General features: G+C 40.9%; 1 long non-coding RNA gene across 1 annotated transcript; it reads left to right on the top strand.

Moving 5' to 3' along the window:
- Window positions 1-4,157: 4,157 nt before the first annotated feature.
- Window positions 4,158-10,117, top strand: LOC147001601 (uncharacterized). Its single transcript, XR_015044891.1, has 3 exons — window positions 4,158-4,231; window positions 7,150-7,320; window positions 9,764-10,117. It is a non-coding gene; the product is annotated as an uncharacterized LOC147001601 (long non-coding RNA).
- The last annotated feature ends 2,116 nt before the right edge of the window (window positions 10,118-12,233 follow it).

Below are 12,233 nucleotides of genomic sequence, written 5' to 3'. Positions count from 1 at the left end.
ACAAGAATTATACAGGTGCATGCCTGAAGATCTGACATCCTGCTGTTATGGGCAGTATGGCTGGAAATCAGCCCACGTTCTCCATGTAGACGGCTCAAGGACTACAGTGTGAATACAAGTGAACCCTCTGCTGCAGTGTTCTATCTGGTGAGTTTTGATGCATGGAACGGTAATGGAGCTTCTAAGAAATTAAGACACAGCACATTTCCACCAATTCCCAAACTCTCCTTGTGCTTTTGGCTACTGATCTCAGCTTTCAGAAAACCAAATTTTATCCTGTCTGTACAAATCAGCTTTGATGATTCAAATTTTCCCAAGACTGGAATTCTGCTTTATGGAGTCTTTATTGCCTGGATTTTGCTATGACTGTTTTTCAGGCTTTCATGTGGTCAGGCCTTTTAAGCAAATTAGTCTGTGAATCTGAACTGAAATATTCATATATGACAATATCCATTGCCTAGGAAGCTGAAGATATCTACACAGTTCAGAGACATTTACAGTTCATCTCTTTGCACACATCAATTTATTACTCTGGAGGAACTAGTCATATGATAATGATGCAATGTTTTCTTTCTTCTTAAAGGGAAGATGGCAGCTCATGCCCAACAGGAGCTTGACAATGTGTCATTTCAGACCATGTGTACAGGCTAGCACTCTGTCATTGCATCCAAAGTATAACACAGAGAACCATACAAGATGTTCTGTGAAGCATGAAGTCTGATTCTGGTCCAGAAGAAATGATGAACTCTTCCATGACAGCAACAACCAACCCACAATGTAAAGAGAGTTATCATTTTCTCTTCAGTTTAATGGATTAGCATCCTGGGTTCACAGACACATCTGTAGGGACTTTCTTCTTATTGCTGAGAAGTATTAAACCATATAGATGCACACATATGCGACAAACTGCCTTTTCTCTTGCTGGTTCATAGACACTTAGATTCTTTTTTGGAGTATTAATTCTAAGTTATGAATTCAATATCTATATTATATCTATCTATCTATCTATCTATCTATCTATCTATCTATCTATCATCTATCTGCCTATCTAATCTATCCTCTATATTTCTATCTATATTTATAATCTATGTATCTACCTATCAATCATCTATCTATCTATCTATCTATCTATCTATCTATCTTCTATTTATCATCTATTTATTTATATATATATATAAATATATATTATATAAACATATATTTCTATATCAACCTATTTATTCACCTAACTACCTACCTATCCATCTACCTACCTATCTATTTCTATAAGTGAAATTTTTGTGTTTAGGTATTTGTATTTATGCATGAGTATATCTGGGTGCATTAAAAGAAGTTTGGAGTTTTCATGCATATTTATCATTGTGGTCTATGTTCAGAAATATTCTTTCTATTTTTTTCCATATGTCTGGATCACTCTTTTAGTACTACTAGACAGATTTTCCTAGCATACCTCCCAATGTATCTAAGCAAATATTTGGCTTCTATACATGAGACCCCAAGAATTGATGTGATTTTACAAAGCAAGTATGCAGTGGATCTAGTTTTGTGGAGAGAAGACACTTGGAGACCTTGTCAAGGAGTCTTCTTAAGTATGTATTAGCACATACCTACATGTGTTCTCTGTTTTTATTTTTTACTACTTTGCATTTTATTTTAAGACATATACATAAGACTTCTTTTTCATTCTGCTTAGGCAAATCGTCACAAGCGGACATGCTGCACATGGTCCTTAACTTTGTTAGTAAAAAGGTGCCAAACTATTTTACTTTCCTATCAGACCTTTGCCAATGTTTAGGGTAGTAAAGATGTTTGAACTGTACCCACTTTGGGTCCACTGGGGGAAGGTGCATGATGACACTGTGACTGGTAGTAATTTACATACTACAACTTTATTGTTGACAGTCTTTGTTCAGAGGCATTCTGTTGACAATTGTCTTGGTTAGGATTTCTCTTGCTGTGATGAAACATCATAGCCAAAAACAGCTTGGAGAGGACAGTGTTTATTTCACCTTAAACTGCTAGGTAACAGCTGTCACAGAGCAGTCAGGGGAGAAGCTCAAGCAAGGTAGGAATCTCAAGGCAGGGCCTGATGTAAAGGCCACAGAAGAATGCTGCCTAACTGGTTTGGATCTTTATAGTTTGCTGGACATGATTTCTTATGCCACTCAGGAGAGCCTTCCTGGGGATAGCACCACCCACCTTGGGCTGGGTCTCCCACATCTATCCCAAAGCAAGAATATGCCCCATAGACTTAACTACAGGCTAATCCTATGGAGGCATTGACCTAACTAAGATTCCTTCTTCCTATATGATTCTTATTTGTGTCAAGTTGACATCAAAACTATCCAGTACAACAGCCTTCTAAACCTTGACCTGGTGACAATTAACTTTGTCTTGTCCAGTGTTGTTTGCCTACATGAGTGAGTGAAATTGTCAAATTTTTTAATTGAGAAGGTCTAGAATCACGTTGGAGACTCTAGGCATATCTGTGGGTGACCATCTAGATCTGTGGCTAGCATCATTCCATGGACATGGGTCATGAGCTATATCAGCCAGAGAAAGTGAGCAATCTACTTCCTGACTGAGAAGACAATGTGACTACTAGCCATTTTCCTACCACAGTGTGGACTATGCCTTAGAACTGTGAGCCAAAATATACTTATTTCTTTCCCTCATTAAGTCACTTATGGCAGTGGTTTGTTGTTGTTGGGTTTTTCCCCCCAGCAATGGGAAGAGTTACTAAGACAGTGCCACACATAACAGCACCCAACAGGCACATGCCACACTAGAAAAATGGCCTTAGTAGGTGGAGTCTTTGCCATGTGCCAGCTCACCCTTTTTATTAGTCTCTTGGTAATAAGTAGATTGGTTTCTGATGGCTCTTCTTTTGTAAGTGGTGTATATCTGAAATGCTTAGTTTAGCTATTCTCAGATTGCCAGCGGGATGGAATCTTGGTTTTAGTCTACAGAATTAAAGTTAACTTACTTCAGGTTGTGGGATATGATCTTCTGGCTCCCTGCTCTGGGGGCTACATAGGACCCTGACTCAAGGTCCTCTTCACACCTTGTAAATTGGTTTATTCCTGACAATGAGATTCAGCAACAGTTGGGATACAGGGGATTTCTTTTCATTTTTAAAATTAATTAATTAATTAGTTAATTAATTCACTTTACATCACAATATCAGCACCTCCTCCTCTAAACCCCTCCCCCTACTGCTCTCAGATCCTCACTCCATTACCTCCTCCCTTTTCCTCCGAGAAGACAGACCCTCCCCCAGGTATCACCTCCCCTTCCCAAGCACAGCAGTCACTGAAGGACTAGGTGCATCCTCTGCCATGGTGGGATCCACGGGCAGGCAACAAATTCAGGGACAGCAGCCATTCCAGTTGTTGGGAAACCTGCATAGAGACTGAGCTACAAATCTGCGACATTTGTGCAGAGGATCTGGGTCCCTCACTCTTCATTTCAGTCTCTGGGAGCTCCCGGGGTCCAGGTTAGCTGATTCTGTTGGTCTTCCTATCTTCTTTGGGTCCCTCAGTCCTTCCCCTAACTCTTCCACAAGATTCCTGAGCTCTATCTAATGTTTGGCTGTGGGCCTCTGCATTTGTTTCGGTCAGCTGTTGAGGGAAGCCTCTCAGAGGGCAGTTATGCTAGGATCCTGTTTTCAAGTGCAACAAAAGAATCATGAATAGTGTTAGGGATTGGTTCTTGTCCATGAAATGAGACAGTTACTGGTTGGCCATTCCCTCCATCTTTGTCCTTTGTCCCTACACATCTTGTAGGCAGGACACATTTTGGGTCAAACGTTTTGTAGGTGGGTTGCTGTCCTTACTCCTTCATTGGGAGTCCTGCCTGGCTACAGGAAGTGGCCACTTCAGGATCCCCCACTGCTAAGAGTGTCTACTATTTTCTAAAGTGGTTAAGAGGGAATCTGGGCAGGGCAAAGTTCTCTGTGGCTGAATTACTTGCCCAACCATGTGGCCAGAATATGAAGTACTGCTCTCCTTTAGCCAGGCTACAGGCCTGATGTTCAGTCTGTGGCAGAAGGTGTGGACTGGTAGCATTCCAGTCTGGCAAACTGGCAATGCAATCTGCTGACTGTCTCTACCAAGGCGACTGAAACATACACAGAAACCTCCTTTTGTAACTGTGCACACGATCCAGGGATTGGAACTGCTGCAAGAGATTAATGGGCGCCCCGGGCAGGGGATTAGTGAGATTTCAGCAGGTAAGCAGGGCTGGGTTTAGGAATGCTTGTTAGGGGATTTCCAAACAGGGTAGAGAGGACGCACAATGGCTCCTCCACCAATGCTGCTGAGATCACCTGTGAGTAAGGGAAAGAAAACTGAGGCCCTGAAGGCAAATCACTCAGTCAAGGAGGATTCTGGGCAAAGGATTCCCATCAAGCAGGGAAACACTGCTTGCGTGGTGTGGATCGCTCCAACAAGAACTCAGACTTGACACTTTCTCAGGCTGCATCCCAGCTTTAGTGAAAGTTAGGGTGAAGTACAGATACTGACCACTTCTGTGGCAGAGGCACTTTGGAATGGCTCCTCCCAGGTGCCTGATGTCCATTCCTTGAACCTTCTTTAGAAGATTCTATTTAAATCTTAATTTTTTAAAACCAATGTGATTCATTCTGCCCAAACATCCTATTTCTGGGTCATTTCCCACTTTTGGTAACAGATGAAGTCCTGGGCAAATGTGTGTTGGTGACATGAATGTGACTTTTGTCAAGGACTTCAATGCCTCAGAGCAATGGAAATGGCAAGACTTTGCCCTCATAAGGCTCAGAGGAGTGGCAAAGCTGTCCCCTGATCCAAGTGTAAATGTTAACACTGTGTGCAGAAGCTATCCACCTTGACATTGTATAGAGAAACTATAGAGGGCAGCTTCTTCCCCTGGATGTCTGAACTCTTAGAGACCTCCTGCAGAGACTGAATTAACCCTCTGTCTTAGTCAGGGTTTCTATTCCTGCACAAACATCATGACCAAGAAGCAAGTTGGGGAGAAAAGGGTTTATTCAGCTTACAATTCCATACTGCTGTTTATCACCAAGGAAGTCAGGACTGGAACTCAAGCAGGTCAAGAAGCAGGAGCTGATGCAGAGGCCATGGAGGGATGTTCTTTACTGGCTTGCCTCCCCTGGCTTGCTCAGCCTGCTCTCTTATAGAACCAAGACTACCAGCCCAGAGATGGTCCCACCCACAAGGGGCCTTTTCCCCCTTGATCACTAATTGAGAAAATGCCTTACAGTTGGATCTCATGGAGGCATTTCCTCAACTGAAGCTCCTTTTTCTGTGATAACTCCAGCTGTGTCAAGTTGACACAAAACTAGCCAGTACACCCTCTTCCTCTTCATTCATGCTGTACATAACAATTGGCTGAGTTTCCAGGGGGTTGTTGCATCTCCATCTGAGCACATGGTCCACATAGGCTCAGCCTCTCTGAATGTGTATTTATGTGTATTTGTCCTTTCTTCATTCCCTATTGCCCCAGTTAAGTCAATCCCAAAGCATGCACATTGGGGTTGCCCACACATAAGCAATCTGTAAAATTAAGAACAACTTATCTGCTCCCTAGGACAGTCCTGGACAAACTGCTCCCCTAGGCCCCACTTCTGAAGGAGGACAAATTCTGGGCTTACTAGGTATCACCCCAGAATCATTCAAGTGTGTTTTAAAAAAAATTCAATGTACCACATAGACCCCCAAGAGTGTACATAGCATAATCTATAAATAATATGTTTTGCTTTTATTGCTTCGTGTATTGGAGGAAGAATATTTATTCTTGAAGATAAGTGTTTAATGATATATTTACAGGTATTTTTTGTCCCAGGTAAACTTTTCCTTAGAATTTGAATGTCTTTTTAATTTCTACACTCATTTTTTTCCATAAAACTCTAGAATTCTATTTTCAAGTTTCCCTCTTGAAAACATGTACCTATTTATTTATTTATTTATTTTTAATGTATAGCAATCTTTCTTTTTCTTTTTTTATTAGATATTTTCTTCATTTACATTCCAAATGCTATCCTGAAAGCCCCCTATATCCTCCCCGCCCTGCTCTCCAACCCACCCACTCCTGCTTCCTGGCCCTGGCCCTGTACTAGGGTATATAATCTTCTCAAGACCAAGGGCCTCTCCTCCCATTGATGGCCTACTAGGCCATTCTCTGCTACATATGCAACTACAGACACAAGCTCTGGGGATACTGGTTAGTTCATATTGTTGTTCTTCCTATAGGGTTGCAGACCCCTTTAGCTCCTTGGGTACTTTCTCTAGCTCCTTCATTGGGGGCCCTGTGTTACATCCAATAGATGACTGTGAGCATATGATATGCACTCACTGACAAGTGGACATTAGCCCAGAAACTTAGAATACCAAAGATACAATTTACAAAACACATGAAACTCAAGAAGAAAGAAGACCAAAGTGTGGATAATTCATCCCCTCTTAGAATGGGGAACAAAATACTCATGAAAGGAGTTACAGAGACAAAGTTCGGAGCTGAGAGGAAAGGATGGACCATCCAGAGACTGCCCCACCTGGGATCCATCACATAATCAGCCACGAAATGCAGACTATTGCATATGCCAACAAGATTTTGCTGTCAGGACCCTGATATAGCTGTCTTGTGTGAAGCTATGCCAGTGCCTGGCAAATACAGAAGCCCAGGTACCTTTTTAAAACGGACTAATTGTATATTGTGAATTTCCCATCTCTGCTTTTGCTATATCTCATTTTACCTTTGTTTCAATCAATTTTTATTAATTTTTAACAAGTATTTATTGTAATGGATAATCCAAAGTCACAGTCATTAGAAATTTTTTGGGTTGTTTGTATATGTACAAAGAGCAAGGGACTGGCATTTGGGAAGGTATAATTATCTTTCATTATATATGATGCATCGTTTTGCTTTGACAGAATCTGAAATTTCATATTCATTATACAAAATTATATGTATAGTATAATAAATTGATACTCATGTATAGCATATCAAATCAAGATATCATATTTACATTTCAGCTACTTTAATTTTTACTACCACATATTTTGGAATGCAGCAAATTCTTTTATTACAGGTACATGATATGTGCTGGTCAAATCAATGTAATTAATGTCTGTGCCTCTTTATTTTATGCAGAAAAACAAATACTGGATATTCTCTCTCCTGTGAAGAAGCAGCACACCTATGGGGCTTGATCACGGATGAGTGTGAGAGACTGAGGAAGGAAGAGGAAGGACACCAAGGAACTAGATGCTTAGTGTCTGAACCCTGTCAGATGGTAACACCCAGTGCTCTGCAGAGAAGAAGGTCTCTTATTGATAATAACCTATTACAGTGGCTGGAGAGGTGGCCCAGTAGTTAGTGACACTTGCTGCTCTTGCTTTGTGCCCATATTCAGCTCTTAGCCCCTCTGTAGTGGCTCACAGACATCTGTTGCTCTAGTTCCAGGGGATCTAATACCCTCTTCTGACTTCCATGGACAACAGGCATGGACAGGGTGCACATACACAGAAGATAAAGATCAAATAGTTAGAAGATTTACAAAAAGAGAAGGAAAGAAGTTTACCATTATTCATTTTTGTTTCCTTCCCCTTTGTGAGGGTTATTTTATTTCTTTATTCATCTTGGTGTCCCAGGCTTTTGGACTTGCCTTTCAGCCTTTGGATGGTCACATTCATGCTTTTCATTTCTCTGTGACTATGCTTGCTAATATTCATTTATACTTGGGTGAGATCTTCCTAATGCATGTTTTTCCATCAGCCTATTATTGTCTTTTCTGTTTGTTCCTCCCTGTGGAATCTGTGTAGGTGGTGTGTGTCTGTCTGCCTTGAAAAGTGGAGTGAACCTTCACTGAAGTCAAAGTTCCCTGTGTTTGGTGCTGATCTTCATGGTGGATTAGTTATATCTTCTCGGTTCCTTTTGAGTGCCTTGTAAGTCAGATTTATGCTTGTGTGCGAGCTTGCAATTCTCTCTCTCTCTGTCTCTCTCTCTGTCTCTCTCTCTCTCTTCCTGTCAATATGAGGATGCATGTGTCTATAGGTATATGTGTGTCCTTTTGAGTATATGTGTATTCAAGTTTGTATATGTATATTTTTGTTTGTGTATGTATATTTATATAGGTGGTGTGTATATTTGTTCACTCCACTGGGATACCTGAGTGAGGAGGGAAAGCTTCTTCTTTGGAATTTATGGTAAAGTTCTAGGAAACAGATAAGTTTTCAACATAATTGTGATTGCCCCAAAATATTCTGAGGCTTTTCTCCCCAAAACTGACAAACAAGAAAAAATAATTTAAACATACCATTAAAAACATATTTTCCTAAAAATATACATCCTAGGTATTGCTTCAAAATGATTAAATTAATGGAGATCTGTCCAATTTGTCTAAAAATTTGGTTTTTTTTTCCTCATTGGTTCAAAAGACAGAAACATAGCTGATATCTGTTAGTGTTGTGTATCAGCAATTTTCCACCTACGTGAAAAGTTATCTTTTCTAAACATCTACCTAGACACGTGTTATGAGAGGTTTTGTGACAGCTGCAGTTGCCCTGAGGGCCCCAGAGGGCTAATATCACATTGGGGCTGACTACTGCCAAGGGCTCACAGCTGTGGGGACAAAGATTTGAATAAGCCACTGCATAGTTTAAGTTTATTCTAATCCTCTGTCAGGAAGTCTGGGGGACAAATGGGCTTCCTGAAAATTTCAAGCAGAGGCTTGTGAGCTTTAACAAAGAACTTGAAACAGGTGGAGCAAAGGCAGAGCCCCAGGCTACTGGCCACAGCTGGACCACATCACACCAGCTTTGATTGACAAGGTACAGGTGGCCTTCTTCATGGCTGCCCCAAGAAAGCAGGATGTGGCTGGTCTCCTGATGATATATCCACTACATTCATGAACTTGTAATACACAGTTAGGAAGGTAAGACAGCAATTTCTATAAAAAAGGGTTTGGAAACAAAACATTATTTTTAAAGGAAGATCTCAAAGAAAGCATTAAAGTGGGATGTTGTCTCCCATCTCTATTGGAATAAGTAAGACAAAGCAGGATCAGTTTTTCACAGTCTCTCCTGACTTGACTGTGGGTTTACCTGTAGGTCACAAAGGGTCAGTTTGCACAGCCCTATTATCCTCACTGGGTTTAGGCAACTGACATGGATATATTGCTTCTTTTATGTTAGGTCTATCTTGCTATAAATGATAAGAATCATAAAAAATGATTTAAAAAATCACCCTGGCATCCACAATAATGTCCGGGTTTGGTGACTGTATATGGGATGGATCCCCAGATGGGGCAGTCTCTGGATGGCCTTTCCTTCAGTCTCTGCTTCACTCTTTGTCTCCATATTTCCTCCTATGAGTATTTTGTTCCCCCTTCTAAAAAGCACTGAAGCACCTACATTTTGGTCTTCCTTCTTAGGCTTCATATGGTCTGTGAATTGAATCTTGGGTCTTCCAAACTTTTGGGCTAATATCCCCTTATCAGTGAGTACATACCATGTTCCTTTGTGACTTAGTCACCTCACTCAGGATGATATTCTCAAGTTCCATCCATTTGCCTGCAAATTTCATAAAGTTGTTTTTAATAGCTAAGTAGTATTCCATTGTGTAAATGTATCACATTTTCGGTATCCATTCCTCTGTTGAGGGACATCTGGGTTGTTTCCAGCTTCTGGCTATTATAAATATGGCTGCTATGAACATAGTGGAGCATGTGTCCTTATTACATGTTGGATGTTTTTGTGGATGCCAGGAAGTGCTTGCTGATGGAAGCCAGATATGGCTATCTCCTGAAAGGCTCTGCCAGCGCTTGAAAAAGATAGAGGTGGAAACTCACAGCCAACCATTGGACTGAGTTGGGGGTACCCAACGGATGAGTTGGAGAAGGGACTGAAGGAGCTGAGGGGATTTGCAGCCCCACTGGAGGGAGCAACAGTGTCAACAGGCCAGACCCCCAGGGGTTCCTGGGGATTGGACCACCAACCAAAGAGTACACATGGAGCAACTCATGGCACTGGCCACATATGTGGCAAAGGATGTCCTTGTTGGACATCAGTGGGAGAAGAGGACCTTGGGCCTGAGGGTGTTTGATGCTCCAGTGTAGGGGAATGCCAGGGCGGGAGGATGGGAGTTGGGAGGGGAGCACCCTTATAGAGGCAGAGGAGGGGGGATGGGATGGTTTCTGAAGGGGAGACCTGGAAAGGGGAAAAATTAAAATGTAAATAAAGAAAATATCCAATAAAAAATAAATAAATCACCCCAAAGTACATTTTTTCAGACATTAAGCATGCTTAAGTTATCAATTTTCCAGCCTGAATATTTGCTGAATTCCTGGCTGAGAGCAGGGGAAACTTCCAGATTGTTAAGTTGCCACTGAGGCCATCTCCTGTGTCCCTCTAAGGAAGGCATTCCAGTCTGTGACACTCTCCTAAAGCAGGATATACACAGTGAAAGAGGGCCTCTCCAGAGTCCTATCCAGGTTAGACTGTCCACTGAGATTGTTAGGGGGAAATAGGTCTGCACTAGAGTCACAAGGAATGCAAAAAAGAAATGTAGACTGACTCATGTAAATACTGAGGGACTTACAAACCAGTTAATATCAGGAGCACAATGGTTAGGAAACAACCTGGTAGGTAGACATGCCTAGAATCAACCAGTGGGTGAAGCAGAGACTTGTTACAGGCAGAAGAGCTCTCTAGGAAGGTGTGGCTTCTCAGTCGCTTGCTTGGTTCCCTTTGTTAGGTTGCTTATGACAGAGAAACTCGTTACATACAGACAAATAACTCTAACCTCAGATTTATGAGCATTACACTAAGGCATTCCCATGAACACATTTCCTACACTGGATTGCATAGCAGCAGTATCACCCTGAGCATGGGGTTGCCAGTGGTTTATTTAAAAAGACAGAGTTTGGACTCTACTCATGGGGATTTATTTGTATAATATACATGTGAAATACTTTGATGGGAAGTTTAAAATTAAAGTCCCACATAATCCTGCAGCCATACCTTTGGGTGCATATAAGCTCTCATTGACTAGATACAGGTGGCTTGTGATGTGCTGATTTGTATCATTTGTGACAGTGCTGATTATTAGAATCTAAGTTCCATCAGTGGATATATGAACAGAGTAAATGAGGATGCATTGGGGTACTGTTTAGCCTTGATATAGAAGGAAATGTCTATTATTTTGATATCAAAGATGAATGTGGAAGATGGTTATGCAGTCTCAGGAGTACTGATGTTGTGTGAGCCAATGTGTGGAATCTGGATGAGGTGGATTCAGAAAAGCAGAGACCATGAAAGTCTTACCTGAGGCCAGATGTTGGGGTAAAGTGCCAACTGAAGAGTAGGAATTTCAGTTAGGCAAAAGAGTGAGTTCAAGAATTTATAATACAGCACTGTAAATATGGCTAATACTATATCAAAATATATTGTACATTTGAAAAATATTAATTTGATGGATTTTAAGTGCTTTCACCATGGGAAATATGAAAAGTGATGAATAAATTAATTTTATTGATTAATTTTTAATTAATAAATTTTATCATATGTACACAAAAATATCGTGTTGTACAGTTTGTATGCAATTATCAAATTATCATTTGTCAATAAATACTTTGGGGGGTTACACATCTACCTATATATTTATACCCTCAATTTAAAAGCTTCTTAAGATATAACATAAAAGAGGAAGTTTGATCCAAGAGAGGTACCTTGGATGGTTGGATAATACTGCTCCTAATAGGTTTGGGATACTTGTTAAAAATCAGTGCCAGGGATGGGATACCTCCTTCTGAGTTATTGGCCAAAGAAGCCCTGAGACACCTAAAATAACACAAGCAGTTACCATGTTTCCCTCAATAACTGTATGATAAGTCGTTATTGCTAAAGATACCACCCCAGTTTTGGTTGCAAGGTATCAATAAATCAATTTCAAGCTGACCAAGAAACTGTTTCTGCTGGAAGGTACAATACAGGCTGGTGGGTGGGAGAAAAAAAAGCATCAGTATTCTTACCCTATGAGAACCATGTATGGTACCAACCTGCTAGGTAAGGTGTGTCCTTTAGTGTAATAGTGGCATGGGAATATAGGGGGTAACCAACTGCTTTCTGATTAGCTTTGAGCCTGATCCACTGGAAGAACATCATGTCTAAAACTGTAAACTTTGCCAAAAGCCTATGTTTTAGGAGGTCATAGCCATTTTGAGGGGAGGACTTACA

This window comes from Mus caroli, unplaced genomic scaffold (genome assembly GCF_978045245.1).
Source record: "Mus caroli unplaced genomic scaffold, Mus_caroli_1 scaffold_13, whole genome shotgun sequence".
In the NCBI taxonomy this organism is placed as follows: Eukaryota; Metazoa; Chordata; class Mammalia; order Rodentia; family Muridae; genus Mus; species Mus caroli.
Note: the sequence above shows the minus strand (reverse complement) of the source record. Positions and strands in the feature narration are given on the sequence as shown.